The 23,824-nt window shown below is 41.9% G+C and overlaps 1 protein-coding gene across 1 annotated transcript in view; it reads left to right on the plus strand.

The window, feature by feature from the left end:
- The first annotated feature begins 2,134 nt into the window (after positions 1–2,134).
- Positions 2,135–23,824, plus strand: part of tead1b (TEA domain family member 1b) — an 89,748-nt gene continuing 68,058 nt past the window's right edge. Inside the window, 1 exon segment of the mRNA XM_036587041.1 lies at positions 2,135–2,684. The gene's annotated coding sequence lies outside the window, so the exon portion shown is untranslated.

Consider the following 23,824-nt stretch of genomic DNA (forward strand, 5'->3'; position numbering starts at 1 on the left):
TTTTGCTCAGCCACCGCAAGACGTATCGCATATCACAGTACACTGCATTATAATTGCAATTAAATTGTAATACTAGTATTAGTACTTCTTCATAATATTATGCTATGTTATACTCCTCCATGTACTACAAATACTAGTTCCATATTGCACAGCACTACTACACTAAGTGTGTGTGTGTGTGAGTGTGTGTACTTTTGCTCATTTACATGTTGATTTGGTTTACTTTCATGAATGCGAATGTATAAATGCATTGTCTCCCTCTGAAAACAAATGCATCCTCGTAATGTCACCGGACTGCAGGGGGAAAGGAGCCACCACAGAGATGTACGGCCTCTGCGGTTTAACTGCAGTCATTTCGTATGGCATCGCTCCTCACAAACCACATTTCCACCTGAGTTCACGGACACTCAGAGGCTTTCATATGGCCCCTGTCCTCCTGATCCAATCTAGCACCTGAGATGGCTATGAAAACAGGCCGTGATGTAAGGCTATGAAGCCGTTTACGGTCTGCTATTATGCAGGGATCTTGCACAGAGGCTTCCTGGATACACCGAGCTAATGTTTAACAAGGAGCTTGTGAAACCCTTTTTGGCAGATGACCCATGACGGTGAATGAATCAGGGTTGCGACTGTACGCAGGTGTTAGTGCTCCACGGAAGGGGGGGGGGAGAGGGGTGCAGACCGGCTCCTCCAGGACTGTCCTGCATTTACATAGATAAGCCCCCTCTTTTGATGCGTAATAGTTTGGTATTGAAGGAACAGACACCACCCAGGAGAGAAGAACAAGAGATAAGATAAGAAGGCCTTGGAAGGCAGAGCTTGCCGCCAATGCTGCCGACATAGAAGAAGGGTCAAGAAGAGAGAGGTGCACTTATAGAATCATTAAACAAGACTCATTGTTCATTAGTAATTGATCTGCACTGAAGGGGCTCCCCAGGTGCTGTTTTCTCATTCGTGCCGGACTCTTTGACACAGAAACCTCCAGCCGTCTCCAACATGCACAAACTGGTGTAATGATTAGTGCCTCAAAGGACCATGCTGTCAATATATTTTTGGATGTACTTGAGGGCAGTGGTGTCAAAACAGAAACGGGAGACTTGCACAGGCATGACCAGACAGGCCGACTTCGCACACCTGCGCAGAAACATGTAGTCTTCAGGACTTCAGTGTCTTTTCCTGCGTCTGCTGTTTTAAGTGGGGATTTTTTCAAATTTTCAATACAAGACGTCTAGCTTAAAGGATTAGTGAGCTGTGAATAGGAATCAGGAACAGTCGACAAGATCCAGTTTCTCCTCTGTAAGTCTGGTGGAACCAGTTTGGCGTAGTCTACTTGCGTAAGGGTGGCAACAGGTCTTTTTAACGCAGGGAACAAGTCTGTATTTACTCAGGGTTTTACAAACAAGAGAGAATCATTTCCTCTACTGCCATGAAAAATGTTAGCTGCAAGTTGAAAGTGGTGGTATTACATCATTATGCATGGAAAAAAAGAGTGATATGAAAAAGTTGTGGGCAGTAAAGGTGTTGTATTATTATAGATTTTTTTTAAATAAAATAAATAAATAAATCTTCCCTGATTTCATCCATAACAGATCTATAATTGATTGTTTTTTTTAATTATAAATTATAATTTAAATTATTTTAAGTTATAGAATTTTACAGATGACTATTTTGTCCATTCCTCTCTGAAAGATGATTCGATCTCTACAAAAAAAAAGACTCTTTAGAAGAAAAAAAAGTCTACGCTGATTTTTATGAAAAACAGACTTTGCCGCGCTCCCATTGGGCGACGAGACGGACGTTTCCCGTGACGTCGCCCTGCCCAGGTCGGGACCCGCCCCTTCCCGCCCCGTGGCCGCCCGCTGACTGTGCGGTGACGTCACCCAGGCTCCGCCCCCCCGCGCAGCCGTCGCGCTCGCGTTCATTTCATTCCTGCTCTCATTCCGCGCATTCTTCGCATCTCTCGCGCTGCGTTGCCGCCTCACGCTCACATTCCCGGCCGGCCCAGAAACCCGAGAATAACTTTACACAGTTTACAAAACAACATTAAAGAAAAAAATCACGACATCAAAGGGGGGCGAATTTAAAATTTTGTTAGCGGTTTCGGACGTTAAGGTAAGTTTATAGGTTATAAGCGTAAAGAGATGGAAAAATGTTTTTATTGTCAGCAATTTTACCGTTCAGGCTGCACTTTGAGGGGGAATAAAGGCGCTATCACATCATATTAGCGGTCAGAGCCTCTCAGAAAGTGTTTTCGGAGGGACCGAGTTGGCCTCTGCCTGTGTTTCCTCGACGCTGCTGCAACAGGGCGCTTTCACTTTGCTGCGCTGCCTCGCCGCTGTGCCCGCCTGACATCGCGCAGAAAATCTTTCACATTTTTCACATTTTTGCGTATAGAAGGCCGAGCTGGCGCGTCGCTGCTCCGCAGTAAAGCTCGGCGCGGTTGGGCGAGGAGCAGCGCTGGTCGTTTCGGGGACGTTTTCGGATGTGAATGATTGCATAGAATGAGAATTTTGGACAAGATGACGGAGCCAAATGTTGCTCTTCTTCTCTCCCCCGTAGTTCGCTCCTCCGCCGGGAGTTGCAGATCGAGCTGGAACATTTTCGAAGTGGAGCGAAAACACGGCTCGGGGAGACTTGTTGCTCTCGCATCCGCGGCGTTTTCTTCTCCTTTTGAAACCTCCACCGTAAGTACACGTTTGTGCTTCTTCTTTTATTATTATTTTATTCCTTTTTTTTTCAGCTGTTCGGATTTTTCGCATTCCTTCCGCGCCGTTTCGAAGCGGACATGCTGTAGTAAAATATCGGGACGAGATCAGATTTATTTCGGATCTCGTCTGCCTTTTTCTCGCTATGTTAGCCTTCTGTGGGCGCTTTTCCCAAACTTCTTACTAACTTCTTGCCAAATCTGTTGCGTTTGAAAGCTGGTTCTAGCCTGGTTATGAACTGTTCCAACTTAACAATAGCCAACGTCAACGTTGCCTTGTTTACCTTTGCTTATGTTGTTTTCAGGGTATCTTTTATTTTTAAATCTCGCCATTAGCCCAACAAACCGGCTGGGCTTTTTTTTTTGACAGTAAGTTCGGGAATAAGGCTGAAGTTGTCCTATTCCCGAGCTTCTTGTTCGAATTTTCCCGTTCCACCTTAAATCCCCCAGCAGTTACATGTAACTGCTACACCATTTAAGGTGGAACGGGATAATTCGAACAAGAAGCCGACTTCAGCTCCGTAAGGAATAACGTTAAACCGCTCAGCCTTCAGTTTGTCGTTTCCTTTGTTGGAATTGCCCGCCTTGTTCTTGTGGAGTAATGGCGAAGATGTGGATGTTGTTGATGTGTTAAGTTACTCAGTGTAACGTCTTACAAAGTGAAAACCAGTGCGAAGTGGCCAACAATGACCCTTAAATTAGAAAAATCTGGAAATGTCCGGGATTTAGGGAGGGCGGCATAGCAGAGCAGAGGCTATGTAAGTTAGCACCGTGTCAGGAGGCTAACGTTCAGGCCAGCTAGCTAGGTTAACTCTGAGGGGGAAAAGTGTGAAAGTGGTGAGAGTTTTGTGGAAAGAGGACACAAAGCTCCGAAACGTGCTTGGTGTCACTGGAATGGCCCACATTTAGCCCCTTATCGCGCATTACAAGCCTCTTATTTGTTTTAAGAAGTGGCTCCAAGCTTTACAGACTGTAGAGCGGGCAGTTCTGTACTAAAGCTCTTGCTAATGTTTTGCTAAAGATCAGCTTTGTTTGTATCGCTAACCTAACCCGCATCTCTCGGGCTTTTTGGGGACGAAGTGGTGCTTTTCGAGGTGATTGACCTCGTTAGGACAACCTCAGCCTCAGTCCGGTCGTTTGAACTAAATTTTTAACTTTCCCGTTATCACGCTTTAAAGTAATAACGCTCCCAAAAGCGCTTAGATATCCACTGTAAGGATGGGAGCCTGTCGAATTTCAGCCGTTCCACGTCCACTCAGTGCAGCAGGCCACAGCCTAGTCCTGCGTTTTAGTGGACAAAACTGAGGTCTCTTATGGAGCTGCTGAATAAAATACCTAGTGGAGTATTGAGTTAGACAGATTGCTGCCCAGTGCTTTTTCCCCTGGCTGAAAACAAGTTCCACTCTTGTGCGATTTGGGAATAGACCTCCTTTCTTGCAGTTAATTATTGTCTTATATTTCACTGTGGCCTTTTTAAAAAGAGGGGCCAGCAAGACACAATGCCTTGTTTGTTTCCTCTAACTGGGCCATTATCATTTACTACAGTAAACAGATTGACTTCTATCAGACTTAACCCCTGACATGTCACGATGTTGAGAAGTAAATCTGCTTGCTGTGGGGGGGAAAAGGGGGGAGCAATAGGTGCTTTGTTTCCAGCTTATGCAATGAGGAGACCTGTTGGACATGAGCATGCTTAGCATTTTCAGCTCTGAGACACGGGGACATTGTGTCAGGGACGCGCTGACCCCATCTCCCCCCCCCCCGTTTATGAATTTCTGATTGTGGTCGTCCAGCTGTGTAGAAGAGACACCATCGTGATCAGAGTATACAGTGTATATGCGAACTCGTTGTCCGGCGTCGAGTGTAGGTTCAGTTAAAAAAAGGAAGACCTTTGTTTTACCCGAAGGGCCAGACCGCGCTTGGGTGCCCAAGTTTGCTTTAGGGTACAGTTGATATTTGCATATGTTACGTTTGGCTAGTAGAGTGTGGTCACATTTGCTTCATGTATTATTCCTTTTCTGGATGGCAGAGACTCCGAGGCTTTAGGCACCAAGCAAATATATTACTAGTATATAAAACAAGTATTGTATGTTTCATGGCTGTAGGCTCTGCATTTTTTGCACGAAACAGTCTTCAGTTAAATCATTTGTTGGTGATTTAAAATCTTTTGGCTGTATGACAGATTTGCCGTGTTGGATTAGAAACATTTAAGAGCTTATTGGACAGAAACGTACGAGATGAGGATGTTAGTAAGGGTGAAACGATTTCAGTGGGGAAAAAATGAACGTTCAAGGAAACGTTGAGGGAAACCACATCTTGAGAAGAATTTGATTTAGTAACTCAGCTATTCGTTAATGCTTAGTGTCAGACTCCACATGTTATTTGTGCTTTTGAGGGGGTTGAAATGGAGGCATGCTGTAGGTTTTATACGAGTTCAGGTATTTATATTGATTATAGGTGCGATAGCTTAGTTTAGAGCAAGTTAAGATGTGCTACTTTGTCTTTTGTTTTCAAATAACATGTTTTTTTTTTTCCTAAACCAATCTGAGAAAACAACCAAGATGCGTTTAAACAGTGTGTTTTAATATTTTTAAAATGTTTCAAACCTGAAAATGGCTTTATATCTATAGTTGTCAATCATTTCTCAGCCACTGCGCTGAAACTTACTCACTTGTCATTCGAACAGGACTGACGTGCCAGCAATGCGATGTTGAAACCCCTGCATTGCCACTAGGCCTGCGGTTTTGGGGGCTTTAATAATAAATCTGAATCAGAGGGTGGAAAAAAAAAGCACTTTAATTTTGATACTTTCTGTTTGAGTGGTGCTCGTCAGCGCGGCTGAGGGGGGGAAGAATGCAGTCTTTCAGTTGTGAAATGGGAAGAGAATAGGTGCCTTGCTCAGACATAGTGGATTGGGTTACCTCTGGGAATGGAGGATTGTGGGGGAATGGGAGAACACACAGAGAGACCCTATTGTCTTTCCTGTTGCTGAGCCAGGAGTGTGTGTGTGTGTGTGCGTGTTTGTGTGGGGCTGTTGAACTGCAGAAGGCAAACAGTGCCGTGTTCGAGTTAACATCTGGTTTAGACCCCATCTGCACCTGTAAGAGGGAAAAAAAAATGCAAATATGAACGTTTGCTCTCGCATTTACTGCTTCGAGGATGCAGGCAGGCTAACGACCATTTGTCAACCTGCGCCTGCCGCTCAACGTCTAGGCCGGGCCATTGTTATGCCAGCAACAGGCGCTAGTGGCCATGGCACCATATGGCTCCTGTATGCTTCAGATAAGATATCTGCTCACTTAACTTATCAATGGCATTTTAATACGCTTCATATTTCAGTTGCCAACTGTTTGTGGCTCAGAATGAATTTGTCTTCGGCGAAGCGTCGCTTGTTCTCGCGCTAAATAAACCGAAGATCCGCGTATGCCTACGCCTGAGTCTGGCGGTCGCGTTGATGCTTGAATTTCCTCAGTTCAAATCGGTTTTGTCCACAGTTTGTTTCAGGAATCATTGTATGGCACATTTTTTAACGTCAAACTCAACCAGAACCTTCCAGACTTACATTCTTGTCTCCTTTAACTGAACAATAACTCAGCCAGTTTGCTTTGTTTTCCATGTAATTACTGAATAATTATCGTTAGATTGTAAAAAGTCTCTGAATTAACAGTTTAATAAAGTACTGCATCGCTGTTATCAGCAGCATTTGCTCTTGGAATTTCCATCATACAAATAATACAGGCGCCATAATTGGTTATAATCTCAGGTGGAATCTGTAGGATAAATGGATCGATGACTTTGGACTCACTGACTAGAAATACTACCACATTTCTAACCCAATAATCATTACTGCTGAATATGAACCTGGCAGTTGTCGTAAGCTAATGGATGGAAGCTGATTGCTTTGATAAATTAATCTTGAATTAACACTAAGCTCAGAATTGAAAGGAAACAGAGCAGAGTATTAGCTGGTCTTGGTTTATTATTATTTTTTTTTTCTCTTCAGTGTTGATGCTTTTACTGACTTTTTGAATGATTTATATCCACTTAGTGAGCAGCACGGAACCGAATAGGTTTATAATGGCTGTAAGCTCCGAGCGAGAGGGTTCACCTCAACAAGGCATCAGCAGATACGAATGACCACACATGAGCATCCCTGCCACTTTTAGAAGCAGCTAACTCGCTTTTCTCCCGTCTGCGGTCACGGGGCAACGTGAACTGCTAAACTCTGCTGGGACGGAGCCCAACACAAACAGCCACGTCCTGTCTGTTTTATTCACCCTCGACATCATTTCCTATTAGAAACTATCTGTGGTCAAACAGGAATCGGAGTGATCGCTGGGTAGAAAAAAAAACCCTTAAAGGATGGAAAATCTTACATTCAAAGAGACCTTGGACGATTCTGATTGCAAACATTGACATAATTGAGGGCTTGTATTAGACAGGAATTCCCCCCACTGTGTTGCCTATTATATTTTTGGTTGAGTTAAATCTGTGGTGGGTTATGGAAGAACTGCTTTACGGAGAGCTATTCCTGTCCCTTCTCATCGGCGCATTCTTCCAGCGGCAGAACCAGCTGGTATAAATAAAGGACCGAACTGATCAAAAGCGGTTTACACGTACCCGAGTATTATTCACTCTTTCCAGAAGCAAACAGAGTTTTCTGTGCTTCAGATGGCAGAACAGGCTCTTGTAGGTTTGCTGTTTTTTTGTTCCTAATACGAGATGACATGAAGATACTAACAATGTCGGAGGGAGTCTGGAGCAAATGTGTTGCGTGTCTGAACCGTAAAATGAAATAATGGCATGTGAGTCTTATACATTTGTCTTAGTGTATGAAGCTGTCTGTCCAATATAATGAACAATGAACACTGAAAAGTTTTTGAACTTTAATCCTTTATGTAGAATGTAATGTTCACTCATTAATAGTTTGGGCTGGCGTAAAGGAGGAAATGAAACATATTATTGGTTAATATTTTTCCATGGACTGCTAATATTGTCTTTCTATGTATCATGATGTACAAAAAAAAAAATCAGAACATGTTTTTGAGGCAGAAAAAAGCCTCTACTAGCCTTGGGCTGATAACTGATATAATCGAATATTGCGATAATTTAAGTGCTGATACTATGCTAATTATTGGTCTTCTGTTCTCTTTTATATGCCAGAAAATGTGATTTATTTATTTATTGCTTCACCTTTATTCATCCTTTCCCTTTCTACAGCCATTCTAATCTATGGCTACTTCAGAAATGTCTACAACAGAACAGATGCACTTGAAATAGTCTGTACAAACCAAGTAATTAACTCCACTTGGAAAGATTATAACATAGATTTTCAGTGTAGCAAAGAATGCTGGGGAATATGCAGATTAAACAAAGAAACTCAAGAGATTTGCTCTCCAGTAAAATGAGAGGCGATATTTAGGTTTCCATTCAAACAAATGCAGAGAACCTCTGGTTCTTAACAGTGTTGCATGCTGTCAGTGCAGAATATAGATTATAAATGATTAAGTAATATTAGAAGCTAGAACAGATGGTAATTATATGGTAATTATATTACCATCAGGGACGATGCAAGCTATACTGTAAGGCTCTGTAATCCACATATGTTATGCCCTTTAACTGAATATGGATCATGATGTTTGTTTATCGTGATAATTCTGCAGACTGTAATCGTTCCTCTAATTTACATGATCATCCAAGTTTAGTCAGGATTACAAGGAAACAAAAATGTTGTCTTTTAAATGACAAGGTAAGACGATTTTAAATCCAGGTTGACCTTAGCGAGTTCTGTCACCAGTGCTGGTGCTCTGGTATCTCTCAGGATCACACCTGAGCTGCTTTTTTGAAGCCCCCGTGTCACGATTCACTTCTAAAACATAAGAGCGGAGCCGTTTGTACCGAACGCTGGAAGCCTAATTCAGTTTTTAAGGGCACGCTTGTGTGTTTGAAGGTTTTCTCAATGATTTAATGACTCAGACCCTCTCAGGGCTGACATTTGTGTAGGAAATCCAACTGATACAAATGCAGATTATTAGACGTGATCAAGTTAGACTCCGGAGCTATTTGTCCTGTGGTGCTTGTGGGAAAAATCAATCAGTCTGGGTTCCTTTGCCATTGTATTGTGGCGTTAAGACAGACTTAAAGCTAATCTGACAGGCGTTCTGTTTGTTTCTGAGTACTCTTTGGTGTAGGGCTGACCGATTTGTGGAAAATATCTAATTGCGATTTTTCCGACTAGTATTGCGGCTGCAATTTAATTTGCGATATTTTATAAATTGAGATTCAGGCCTGATTTATTTTGGCCAAAAAGACCAGAACACCCACCTGTTTTGGCCTGAGGTTGACCCCTGAACGTAGTGTGCCAAACTACCAGTAAGCTGTGGTTGTGATGCCACAACACATGGAGGTTTGGTTGCCTCTGATTGGTCTAACTCACCTACAGGCATTTCCCAAACTCTAATTAGGTTCAGTTTCCCCTCTTAAAACTTCAAACAACGTTTTTGCCGATGTACACACTGAATAAAGATGGTTCTTCAAGGGTTCTTTGTAGAGACAGTGGTTCTATGTAGAACCATGAACACTCACAGAACCTTTTGCATCCTTAAATGGTTCTTTGCATGGTAAAATTGTTCTTCAGGATGATGGAGAATGAGTTGTATATGGTTCTACATAGAACCTTTTTGAAAAGAGTTCTCTGTAGGATCAAAATGTTCTTCTGTTGTAAGCTTAACATCAACGAGCAACAAACTAACAATAGCACAACCCTTTTTGATGCTATACAGAACCACATTCTCCAATCTGAACTTTTTATGCATGCAAATGGGTCTGAGTGTTAATGGTTCTGTATGGAATGACTGTCTTTACTAAAGGACCATCGGTAACACTTTACTGTTGGGTACTGTTCATAAGCCTACATAACACCCACATAAGCTTGTCATGACAACTCTACATAAATATTTAGAATTGTTTATTCCAATAGGCATCATCGGTCATAAATGCTGCTTTCGCTAACTTTGATCAAAATTGGCAAAAGTAACCTTTATTACGAATGACGCCTATTGGGATAAGTATTAATTAACATTTATGTAGGTCTATGTCAGTTGTCATGACAAGCTCATGTAGGTGTAATGCAGCCTTATGAACTGTATCCGACAGTAAAGTGTTACCAGACCATCTTTTTAAGAACCTAGAAGAACGATATTTTAAGAGCGTCGGCTATAATTAAAGAAAATTGCGCTGCCTTAAATTGCGATTTCAGTATAAAAACGATGAATCTTTCAGCCCTGCTCTGGTGTGTCTGTAGTCCGTGTGGGTTTAAGACTGTTGTTAATACGGGGGCTGTCTGAGCGCTGAGATCCTAGAAATGTATTTTAGAAAACAGAGAGAAGGTCCACCAATCTGTACAGTAATTCGTTGGACTGCCTGCCAAGGTCAGCAGTTTATACACATCAGATTTTTTAAGAAGTGGTGAAAGCTGTTCTCTGTCAAGCAAATGAATGAGTTAGATATTTAGCCTAATTAAGCGCGAGCACTGATTAAAGAGGATTCGGCTAATAGTAGGCGTCAGACATCGGGGATGCTGAATGTGGTTCTTTCCACTTACTGATAATTTGTCATGGAAGCCTAAATAGAAATGTGCTTGGAATGTACTTTTCAGATTTTCAGAATATCTAAGAATTCCTTCGTTTTTGTTGCGTCAGATATTTTATTGCTGTTTTGTAAAATGAAAACCATACATGTCTGATCACGTTTAGACCTGATTTAATCTATTTCTAATAGTCTGACATCAGCATTTGGAATAGCTTGTAAAGCTCAGTAAGAACATTTTCATGAACATGTTTAATTAAATATTTATTCAGAGTTAAAAAATATGGTTTTCATAAAGCGGGTGCATTATTACATGCCTGCTCCCACTGTTAGGTGGTGTGTTAGTACCTATCAGTCTGTTATCTGTTAGCGAATGGCCTGAGGAGAACTGCGTCTCATAGGGAATCTGTAAGTATGACCTCCCGCTTGGTAGTTATAGCAAAGCTTTAATGCAGCTGAGCTCGATTGCCACCAAAAAGAGAAACTGGCTTGAAGCCACTGACGTCATCTAAGTAAATGCGCTTCAGAACAGCAGCTATAAAACGGCTGCAAACTGCTGAGTGCACTTTGGCCTTGGAGACCTTTTTTATTTATTTATTTTTTTTTGCCGTGGTAATTCACCTACTGCTCTAAAATACATAATTAAGAACAGTGCTTGCTCTATTGGTTAACACTGTTTTGTGAATTTGTCTGTCAGACACATAATCGCGCATGACTAAATGCGTTCGACTCCAGTAAGTTTTATGTGTCTACCAAAGTTTGGGAATTTCGAGATTACTTTAGTTAGGACTTTTCCAGTAATCATTAGCAAATTATGAGAATTATGTGCACATTTTAGAGGCTTTCCTTTCGGCTCTCCAACCAGAGTGTTCTGCTGCCTTGAGACACATTTAGAATGACTGTTCTAGCACGTTGTAATCAGAACCAGATGGAAGTCTCGGGCTTAGATTTTTAAGGAACAAATTAATGTTTTTAATACAAATGGTGTGCTAACCACTTATTGAGAAAACAATCATTCGGACGGAGCCGCGGTACAGTTATGACGAGCGGTGTTATTGTTTTCCTCCAGTATCCGTCGTTCGGCTTGCGCACCTTAAAAGGTTGCATTTGATACGTTTATGTTTAGACAAAGCTCTTTCCCGACCAGACGCACATGAAAAGCAATATCTAATCCATGAATCATTAGATGAGTCAGTTCCTGAAGCTGCCATAAACCTCGGAGTTCTTGGCCACCGCTGAAAGCAGGAAATCCAGGCTTCAATAACTTCCTTTCCCAGCGCTGGCCGTGGCCATGCTAGTGGTTAGTGTGTGCAGCTCCCAACTAGCAATAGGAAGATGTACGCCCGCGGAACAAAGACACTCACTCACTTCATTTACTGAAACTGTTTATAATTTGTGGTCTGCATTCAAACGTCGAGCGTCCGGGCTGTCTGGCACCGTATTCCCCGCTCCTCCGTCGCAATAAATCCCCACCAGGCCTTTCATTAATGGCCGCTGCATTGTTATCATGGCCGCCCCGGTCCAGGCAGACTCCCCCTGCCCCAGAGCTGGCCTGGATTTAGCGGACGCAGATAGGGGCTGGATGCTAGCTCTGAGCATTAGTATGCAGAGTGCGCCTGTTGAACGAGTTTGAACTCTCGCTACAGTGCAGCCCCAGCTTTGTAAACACTGCCACGCTGATTCAACACCACATGCAAATACTAAGAGCCCATATGCGGAGAGATCCTGATTTTTTTTTAATGTGTGTACGGTATACAGTGCTGCACTGAACGTTACAAATCTACACAAGGAGATGCTTTGGCAACACTTTTAGGGGAAAAGAGTAGAGGCTTTTTCTGTTGGCCCACTGTTTGGAGTGAGTTGGTTTGGTGTGGTTAAACGCAGGAACATATTCAGGAGTAGTTACAGTCCTATGCAGAAGTTTGAACCTCACATTTTTTATTGATTTTCTAATCGAAAGTAAGTTTTTTTTATTTTATTTTACCTTTATTTAACCAGGGTGGTCACATTGAGATTAAAATCTCTTTTACAAGTGAGCCAAGAAAGCAGCACACAAAATAATCAACAAAGAAACCACACGACCGCAACCAACAGAATCAAATCAATTAAAAACAAAAACAAACAGAATGATATAATTCAGTCATCTTAAACTCACTCAAGGAAATAAACGGCTCCAATTTCAAATGTTTTTGCAGGTCATTCCATGCAGATGGAGCTCTGTAACTAAAAGCTGCCTTGCCGTATTCAGACCGTACTGTCGGAACATACAGCTCAGTATAACTACTAGAACGTAAATTGTATCGAGACTTATTTGTTGATATGAAAGCAGACAAATATGAAGAAGCTCACTGATTATTGCTTTATAGACAAAAATTATCCAGTGAATTTGTCTTCGCACTGAAAGAGAAGGCCATCCAACCATTTCATAAACTTAACACGTTCTGCACGGAGAACAAACCTAAATATGACTTTTTTCTGCAAATTTTAATGCGCAGTTTCAGTTTATTTACTGAGTTTAACATATTGGAAAAAAATAAGGCATAAAAGAAAAAATGTGCCATAACTTTTGCACAGCTTATGTTTTGTATTTTATTTTTTTTCCCAGTACATTGACCTCACTGAATAAACAGTAATTCTGCATTAAAATGTGCAGCAGAGGATGTGTACTCATTTTCGTAATATTTATAATTTATAGTTTATATTTATAATATTTATAATCAACAAAACGTAATTTGCCTGGAGCGACAAAACCTTTTGCACACGATTGTATATTAAATGACATTTTTGAATGTATAGATTAAAACGTTTATTTCTGTGTATTTCTTTATTACTGAGTAAAGTATTACTACAAAAGGAAATCAGTATATCTGTATATGTAGAATTGGGTTACATTAAAAAATGTATTTTTAACTCACCTATTTAATAACATATTAAGTTGGATTTCCACTGGCTGCATAATTAAATTGTTAAGTAGTCAGCAAAGTCATTCGGGATGGGTTGATCTGAAATGCTTTATAGAGTCAGAATTCTTTATTGTGGTGAAAAGAACCAAACAAGTGTTTAATGCCTCTAAAAGCTACATCACAACACTGTTTATCTGAAATGGTTGTGAATATGCTGCCTAATTTATGCTTTTTTTGGCCCATAATACACTTTTTAAAAACTATTCATGGTGCAGGGGAACATGCAGGGTGTTATAAGGCAAAATAACACCAAAAGAAACATACTTTTTCAGATTTGCCTTAAAATCATCAGCATTACATTTCACTGTTGTTGGAACAAAACCTTGTATCTCCAAAATGGTAACTTTACAGGAGGAGGAAAAAACATACTTTACTTTTAATGTAAGTCAATGGAACCAGACGTCTTTTCAGGTCATTCTGGGCCGTTTCTGTTGGTCCGTTCATCATGAAATTTACACACAATGTAAAGAGCAACTGGCATTTTCATATTATGTGAAAAACTGAAAAACGACAAAAATGGAGATACAAGGTTTTTTTCCAACAGCAGCGATATAAAAGCTCAGAAGACATGCATAGGTTTGCTGGTCATCTTAGGCAGTAAATAAAACGTCTATATTAGTATTGGAGACGTTGCAACCCCTGGTTCTGATCACCAGCACTGTAAAGAAAGTCCCCTTGAATGTTTACATTACTTAATTTCTCAGATTCATTTGTTTTTGTATCCTTTTTAAAAGGTGCAGCAGGTTTTCGAGCATCATGGTTTTAGTAGCTTCTATAGAAGCCAGAATTTTTCCACAAATGGCAGTTTTTACATAACATGACTCCATCATGTCCTGCCATGGGTTTCACCAGGACTTTTCCACAGAGTTGGATGGAAGCGTCTCATCCGGCCTCGCTGCGTCACATGGAACCTCCACGACGGCGCGCAGCAAACAAAAAGCCCGTCAGAAATTCCATGTGACCTTTGTGCCATTTGCGCTTCGGTGGGAAGAGGCGGTTTATGGCAGATGGAGGTTCGCGCCGAAGAGACATGGAGGAACTTGTGAAATGCAGATGGCCTCCCTGCTCATCGCTGCCGTTCGGAGGCTTATGGTGCTGTTCTGTCTCTCATAACACATCTCTTATAAGAGAGATCGCTTATCTGCCTCCCTGCTTATTTACAGCTTTAATTTCCTGTGCTTCTTCTGCTCCGCCTCTTTGTGGCATTGTGTAATAGCCATGCGAGGCAATGCTGGAATGTGTTACATATTTTTGGCAGGCATGCTTTTTTTAAAGCTCCGAGGTTGAGAGTTATTACTCTCATTTAGTATTTAAATGTCATTATGTAATTACTTGTTTAATTACATATTGGGTAGTTAATTTACATTCTGTGTCGACAAGTTTGAATCTGCCGCCTTTTGTTTTTTATGTTTGGATGTCAACAAATGACAAAAACGTGGAAAAATAAGAAGTGCGTACAACAATAACTTCATATCAACGTCAGACAGTAATAAAATGAAAAGGCTTGAAAAGACTGAAAAGCTGTGCTCATGATAGAATTGAACTGCAGCTTTCAGGGGTTAAAGGTCCTCAAAATACTGACCATGGTCAGGCCTGCAAGAGTTGTGAGAGCTGCCTCAATTCTTCACGAGTGACCTTGTGATATACACCGATCAGGCATAACATTATGACCACCTTGTTTCTGCACTCATTGTCCATTTTATCAGCTCCACTTACTATATAGGTGCACTTTGTAGTTCTACAGTTACAGACTGTAGTCCATCTGTTTCTCTGCATACTTTGTTAGCCCCCTTTTACCCTGTTCTTCAGTGGTCAGGACCCCCATGGACCCTCACAGAGCAGGTACTATTTGGGTGGTGGGTAATTCTCAGCACTGCAGTAACACTGACGTGGTGGTGGTGTGTTAGTGTGTGTTGTGCTGGTCTGAGTGGATCAGACACAGCAGAGCTGCTGGAGCTTTTAAACACCTCAGTGTCACTGCTGGACTGAGAATAGTCCACCAACCAAAAATATCCAGCCAACAGTGTCCTGTGGGCAGCGTCCTGTGACCACTGGTGAAGGACTAGAGGATGACCAACACAAACTGTGCAGCAGCAGATGAGCTGTCGTCTCTGACTTTACATCAACAAGGTGGACTGACAAGGTAGGAGTGTCTAATAGAGTGGACAGTGAGTGGACAGTGTTTAAAACTCCAGCAGCACTGCTGTGCCTGATCCACTCAGACCAGCACAACACACACTAACACACCACCACCACGTCAGTGTTACTGCAGTGCTGAGAATTACCCACCACCCAAATAGTACCTGCTCTGTGAGGGTCCATGGGGGTCCTGACCACTGAAGAACAGGGTAAAAGGGGGCTAACAAAGTATGCAGAGAAACAGATGGACTACAGTCTGTAACTGTAGAACTACAAAGTGCACCTATATAGTAAGTGGAGCTGATAAAATGGACAATGAGTGTAGAAACAAGGAGGTGGTCAGAATGTTCTGCCTGATCGTTGTATTTTTCTACACTCTTCCTTCCGGTCAGCTCTTTCCGTAGAGCTGTTTCAGTTCTTGTCTTAGTGACTGTTCTACTGTATCAAACTCTTAATGGTGAAGTTTTAAAGTACACCCAAAACCAAAAATAGAGACCCTCCCTCTCGGCTGCGGTGGTGTAATGGGCTGAACGGTGTCCATGATTGTGCCGCATCGGAGGCAGGTGGAGAAAGCTGTTTTGACAGGCCCTGTAAATCAATCCAGCGTTCTGGCCAACAGAAATTGATCCCAGAGTGGCCTATAGTAGCGGCGCCGGGCGGCAGGCTTCGGGCCTCAGGTTTGAGTTGGATATTATCAGACGGATTCACCGCGTCCAGTTCTGTTGGTTTAAAGAGGCATGAAATAAACGCTCGGCTGCTGCCAGTAGGAGAGGATCGTTGGCTGTCCACTCCATTGGACCTTTTGCTTTCTGTTTTGGGAGAACGCTCCAGATGAGCTCAATCATTCATTCATCCATCAGCGTTCAGGGCCTCAAGACGTATTCACGAAGCCAGGAGGAAAATCCAATGCAAAACAGATCAATTCTTCTCTGTTTACAGCTCGTGATTCTCGCGGAGGTCATGGACGAGGAGCTCTTGGAGTTTTGAAGGCTTTGCTTGTGGCACTCGTAACCTATTTAGTTTCATTCAGACATGTGTACCTTCAGAAGGACAGTCATTTCAACAATTCTTAACTTGGCATATCAAAAACGAGCAGAAACGTACGTTAGAAAATGAAAGGAATCAATGCTTTGAATTTGTACTGTAACATTGCAGCAGATAATACTGACCGAAAAGCTGTTTTGTTTATGTCAGCGGTTGGTCTGGGATATTTGTTTGGAGGAAAATTGACTCTTTTTTTTGTTTGTTTGAAAACATAATTATAAATACAGTTTGTTTCTGATGAAAAATGTCCCTAAAATGGTCCCGCATAGTGTTTTTTGTTTGAAAGTCTTTTCTTTGTGTATATCATACATTCCCGCGTTTATGAATGCATTATGATGACACGCACAGCGTCTGGAATCTCAGCTATGCCTCGTCGCCGTGAATATGCCTAATTGGACGCTGCCTTTTTCCAAAACAAGAAGACTTTTGGAATACTTTCAGCATTACAGCCGAAATAATTAACCAGACGCCGTAGTACGCTTATAAAACGCTCGGCGAACATTGTGTTTGGTAATTACATGGTAATTATAGTTCTCCTCTTTGAGGCCTTAACTACTGTGGGTCATTACGGAGTTGGTGAAAGCCATTCACCGAATCATTACTGCACCTTCTGAGATAATGGCACAAAAGGACTCAACACAGAAAATTACATTTCAGCCCCTCTCATCTTCTATTTCATTACCCTAGCCTTGTGTGATGGCTGAAATTGGGTCTCTTAATTTAAGGAGCCGGATTCCAGCTCAGCCTCGACCAGAGTGGTTCATGTAATCTGTCGATAAGTGTCATCTCCCATAATGCCGTGTCACAGCCACGGCTCACCTCTCACTGAGGCATTCACTTGTTGCCCACTCCCCCCCTTTATCTCGCTAATAAGACCATTTCCATGGTGCCAGAGTCAGGCAGATAGGAGCATGCAATTATCTCTTAAGGTTGCAACAGTTTCCACAGGTGACATTCCTGCCTCTGAGAAGCTGTGATAATTAGTGTTCGAACAGAGCCCGGCACACGAGGCTCCGGCTTTTGACAGGCTCGTGACCAGAGCCGAAGATGCGGGGAGTCTAGCCGCACTCGAGTCAGCGGAGAGCCACTTATCCGGCGTGTTTGAATGGTGTTACGCTGTTGCCACAGGCTGCCGAGTCCACGTTCAAAGTTCAGGCATGAAGAGGTGTGTTACGCTGGCCGTGTGGTCCCCAGACTTGACTTCAAATTGGCGCGAACATGTCATTTGTGAGAAACCAGCTTTTGTGTTGTCCTGCATTCTGTATCCTGAAGACTTAAAGCTGCAGTCTTAAAGTCTAAAGGCTTCTGAATGGGCTTGGACATACTGTTCAGCTTTATAGACCTATAGATGTTTGATGATATTGAAATCATATCGGTATTGGCAGAAAATTACTGAAAAATGATCGCTAGTAATCAGTTGTTTAGATTTGACTGATATTTTAAATTAATATTTGCAGAGATAAACTATTTGTGCACAGATGCTCAAGTACTCCATAGACCGTTAGAGGTGCCAGTGAATCATTATTTAGGTACTTGTTCCAGCACAGGAAGATGGAAAATAATATAAAAAGTCCTAAAATGTGAGCGCATAGTCAAGGGTGTGTTGTTGAGGATGTAAATGTTAGGGCAGAGATGGCGCAGCTTTATTGCTATATAGGCTAGTTAGTCTAGAACAGAGGAATTTTTTTTCTGACATATAAAATGTTGGCACATCATCCACTGACTAAGAAATTCCTTGTGTAAGATGATGAGGTGGCTTCCAGCTGTACCAGTTACCTGTAGTTTATCTCACATCTAAAAAGGCCACCTCGATCACCACATCACTCTTTCAATAATAAAACATGTTTTTAATATGATATGATATGATAACACAGGTGCTATCAACTAAAAGAGTAAGCCTCCAGCACCAGCCCTTTGAAATTTTTTATTATTATTTTAAATAAGTTACATTTTTCAACTTTTTATTATTTATTTATTTATTTATTAACTCTCGCTGTTAACTGCAGGAAAATCAGATTTTGTCAGTAATCCGATCAACGCGTTTACATGCCCTTGAGTAATTTCTGCTTTACAACCAGCCAATAAACTCACAGAAGAAGACGTGACGTAAATGTAACGTAAAACTTCATGCTGCAGGTTTTTTTTTAACACTTTCCCTGAAAATATAAACATACATCATCTAGAAGATGAATAATATTCAAATCCTTTATTTCGTATTTGGTTTCAGCACCTCTCCATAAGTGTTTTGCTGCGTCTCACGGCAGTGCCGCTCGCTTATTTCGGGTACCGCAGTCTCGCGGGTGAGAAAAGTGAAAGAAATCAGAGTAAGAGTTCACATGCAGTGAGAAATCTGATTACTTAGCTAAAATCCAGCTCTCTTTATCAGATTTCTTAATTGGATATCTAGATCGGAGTATGGTGTTTACATGACCATTTGAGTAATCGGATAACTGCAGAAATCTGATTATGATCGGATTATTGAACGCATGTAATGCATGTAGTTGAATGCGTGCTCAGTCAGTTGTTAAGTAATCTCAAATACACTTGTTTGTGCTTTCTAACACACGGTTATCTATAAAGACAAGCAGACAAAATTACGACTTCAAGCCGACTCCTGCTTCTGTGTATAGCTACACAACGTACGTTTGTAGGCCTACCTTTACGTTAGCTACATTAGCTTCGTAACTCTAGCTGAAAACTAAAGAAGCAAACAAGACAAAACACGCCTTAGCCTATCAGCTACATTTGGTGTGAGGGTAAAACTGTAAATTAGATTTTTTCACAAATTACTAAAAGACACAAACAGGATTACGGGCTCTCCTTTACATCAGTGATGCGAAAGAGCATAAGAGTTGTGTTTCAGAATCCATCACTGTATGTTTGCCCATATGCTCTTCAGCAGGCCTCATTTGAAGCTGCGTTCCACGCACGGAGGTGCTTTGTGTTTAAATGATGACATGGATATAATGATGCCACGCAGATATATGGCTCGTATGAATGAACAAGTAAATAGAGCTTTTTTTTTCCCACAGCAGACTTTTTGATATGATTCTAATGAGCGCGCTGCAGCGCGCCGCGGTCCACTCCACCGCTATAAAGGACTCGTACCCTGCGTAGCTCAGAGCAAAGCAGACACCACTACACAAAAGAGATGCACTAACAGAAATATTCCATTCAAATGCAAATGACCTCACATAAGAGGAGCCTTTGAGAGGACACGTTTTGTACGTCTTAATTGAGTTTTCTATCATATTATGAATTAGCATGGTGCGTTCCGTGGGCTTATCAGCGAGATGGCTGTAGTCTTTAACTAAGTGCTTTCTGTGCGGAAGAAAAGCGGAAGCTTCAGGAGATGTAAGCTGATAGGCAAAAAATCTCATTTGCTCACTTTTAGCTCACATGTAGTTGAAAACAAAAAGTATGGAAAGCGTTCAGGCTTTACGACGGATGGTGCTACTGGTCTAAACTTTGTTGAACTCATAGGCTACGTTAACACAGCAGGTAAAAGTGGCCCAAATCTGATTTTTTTCTCACCAAATCCGATTTTTTTGTTTGGCTGTTCACCTTATCTTTTAAATGTGATCTGTATGCGACATCAGTCTGAACAGACCAGCTCCTAAACCGACCCGCATGTGCAAAAGAACAGTGCTTAACGTGGCGGCTCGTCCAGAGGTAAACAGTCATGACGGCCAGCGAACGCCTGTCGCTCCTGGAGGTTTCAGTTTCATCTGCGGCAGTGATTGACAGCTGGGCTCATCACCCAGAACGTGTTCGAGTTCACCGTAAAAAGGGCACGTTATTCGGCCACGGCCCCTTCTTTGGTTCACGTCTTCGGATTCTTTAAACGTTTTGTTCGAAACCTCTTCGAACGGAGCGGCTGCGAAGAGTCTCTTCTAATTTTTTGGTACAGAAACATCAGACTAAAGTGTTTATGAGTCTCAGCAGCGCGAAATGATGCCGAACGTCGAGCTGGACTGACGTAAAAGTCGCATGAATTCCGATTCAGACCGAGTCACATCGCCGCAGATCGGATACGTATCGGATTTCAGTACCGCATATGAAAGTGTCTCAAATCGGAATCGAAAATGTCAGATTCACTGTGTTTTTTGCTGTTCGCACTGACCAACAGACACATCTCTGTCACATATGAGGAAAGAGATCAGATTTGGGCCACTTCCACCTGCTGTGTAAACGTAGCCTTAGAGTCAGAAACCAGATAAACAAGTCTATTTGAGAACACTTAACAGCTCCATGCAGGTCTAGTCACTAACTTGTGAAGACCTGTTAGTTCTCATTACTTGTTAGCTGCATTAGCCTCGTAGCTCCAGCGCTGGCCCTGCCCCTTTAACCTCAGACTTAATAGTAGGAAGAAAAGAAAACCCTGCAGGATATGTTGCTTTTTCTCCACCGTTAAAAACAAAACGTCACAGCTCTGATTAATAGTGCCCTTTTTGTTGAGCTCTGAATACTTCGCAGAACACAAACCTTAAAACTCTAACCTGTCGCAGGAAGGCAGGCTTGTTTCGCCAGGCTGTTTCAGTTTGTCATGTGGCTTCAAAACACACAGCGTTAGCTTACATTTTATGTACTGTATCACTCTTATTTGTTAGCTGTGGCAATAAAAAGAAGTCATATGAAAGTTCTGCATTAAGAAAGCCGTTTGGTTTGATATGAACATCAGGACAGCATGCTTTGAGGGTCTAGTTTAACGAAATCTGCTAAAGCCTCATGACATTTTAAGTTGGTGATATACTCAAGGCTGGCTGGCAAGCTGTGATCAGTGTTTATGCACAGCTTGGCTTTGTGAGTAACACAAAAGTTAAACAGTGAAATAACGATTAAATGGTGTTTTTTTTGGTAGGCAAGATGATCCCAAAACTAGATTGAACCCAGGACTGCTTGGGTATAGCCGGTTGTGCTCTTGGGCTGGGCATTTAACCCCAAACTGCCCCAGGCTGCGCTGCTCTGCTGGTGATACTGTGCTGCTCTCAGGCTCGGCAATAGCAAAATGAAAAAATCTCTCGTAGGATTAATAAAGGATAACGTAACGTTTATTAGGATTAGTTCCATTCGCGGTTCTTGCAACGAGAAGAAATCATTTGAATGTACCACAATATTAGACTAATCTTTCCTATAAAGTATGATATGACCTCTTCCAGAAGTGCCGCCCACCCAGAACGCTCTTTGAAAGGCCTTTGCCCTCGCCAAAGTCTGTGCACGCCACTGAGCTCCAGTGCAGAACTAAAGAACCACACACCAAACATGTCTTGGCTGATCAACTGCATTTGGTTTTGGGCCAAATTTATCACCATATGCTTCTTATTTTCATACATGATCTCAGTAACTGCTGATGTTGATTGTCTTCAGACTCACAACTGACTGAAATGTTTCTCCTCCGGTCAATCAGTGTCTAGTGTTCGAGTTTATTTCTCTGACCTTGGGTGTTCTGAGGTAATGTGAAGGAGTTTCGCTCTCACTTACATGCTGGTTCTCTCTCTCTCTCCCTCTCTCTCCCTCCCTCCCTCCCTCTCTCTCTCATTTTGTAACCTGCCCCATCAATGCCTTATCATCCAAGCAGAACAGATAGCAGAAATCCTGCCACCGAACACGGGCCACGCGCTGTAGCCAGTTAAGCTCCAGTGGCTAACAGATTCTAATCCCCAGTCCTGGAACTGCTGGTGTGTGTGTGTGTGTGTGTGTGTGTGTGTGTGTGTGTGTGTGTGTGGGCGTATGGCAGTGAGTTGTGAAAGAGGCGTGTTGGGGCACATCCTGGCCACGATGTGCAGAGAACATTATCAGAGAGGGAGTTGGCCTCAGGAGGAGCTGAGAGTGAGCACCCCCAACACACACACACACACACACAAACACACACACACAAACACACACACACAGCAGAGTGTTCTGAAGGTGGAGAGCAGCTCTCCTAATCATGTGGATAGTTAGCTGGCAGCTGTGATGTACCAGAGAAGGAATGGTTTAAAAGGCGGTAAACTCAGTCAGCCTGTTCAAATTTTCCACTAAGATGTTCCACAGATTTTTTTCAATGTGGTTTTAGTACATTTAGCACTTTCTAGTGGTTCGGTCCAGGGGAATTCCACCAATATTTCAAAATGTGGAGAATCTCACTGCCTCTTTACAGTGGTGGTGATGGGAACCAGGGGTCACAGTGGCTACAGCACAAATATAGACATTTTATTTACTATCCAAAACCACCAGTAAACCTACACATGTTTTCTACGTAAGTTTTGAAATGTAATGTTAATGATGGTGAAAAAGTGGCAAATTTGAAAAATTAGGTTTTCTTTGGGGGCTATTTTGTCTCAGCAACCTCTGTATAACTCTCTGCCAGACCATGAATGTAATGTATTAAAAATGTCAAAAGCATATCTCAAAACTATGTCTCAGTCATCAGGCAGCGGATTCATAGCCTTTTCATATCATAACTTTCTGTGAAGTAGCTTTTAGAGGCATTAAACACTTAAGGTGTCTGGTTCCTGTCACCACCACTGTGAGCAGTTCTTGATTGGCAAGTTCTTTCTAGAATAGAGCGTTTCAGATCAAACCACTCTGAATGTCTTTATATCTTAACAATATAATTAAGTCAGAAATTCTGAAAAATGGGTGGAATTCCCCTTCCAGTGTTAGAAATGGCACAGTACCGTTTTTTCTTTTCCAGTACTGGTACTAAATCTTGAATAATGGCTGATATTCATAACAGTTTGATTTTGGTTTCTTCAGAAACTACTAAATGATGCCTTTAACTGCTCTACAGGACGACATATGTAGCCAAAGCAGGACTTATGCAAAAACATAGCTATACTTCTGTGATATTTCAGGCTAGATTTGTTACAGATTGGATTGGATTTTTTCCCCTGATGACTAATTTTCTGCTTGTAATTACCAAATACTAATATTTATTCCATACTAATCCATTAAGCTGAGGTTTACACTATATTATCATTATCCTGATTTAGCCCCAATTCTATGCTGTCTGGCTGTAGTGGGCAGATTCGGGGCGGTCTAAATCGACCTTTGGAGTGGTGCATGAGGGGCACAGACTTCCTCCTGATTGAGTTTCAGACTCTGGGTGTAATCTAGTAGTGTGTACTGGTCAACGGCTCAAAGAATTAATTCCTCTAACAGCCTCTTACGTTTCCGTTTTTAGTTTATTAGAACGTTCAGCATTATGAAATTACAGTATTGGAGCCAAAAGCTGTGCTTTATAGTGTCTCAATCTAAAGCTCAAAAAATCGTGACCAATCTTAGTCCGCATGTTCACAACAGTCTCAGGCATTCAATATATGAGTTTGAAGGGTGTTTGAATGAAAACCACTTTCATGTGATCCTAACAAACGTAAAACGGCCGGTTAAAATAATGCAGACCGGT

This window comes from Colossoma macropomum, unplaced genomic scaffold, assembly GCF_904425465.1.
Source record: "Colossoma macropomum unplaced genomic scaffold, Colossoma_macropomum, whole genome shotgun sequence".
NCBI lineage: Eukaryota > Metazoa > Chordata > Actinopteri > Characiformes > Serrasalmidae > Colossoma > Colossoma macropomum.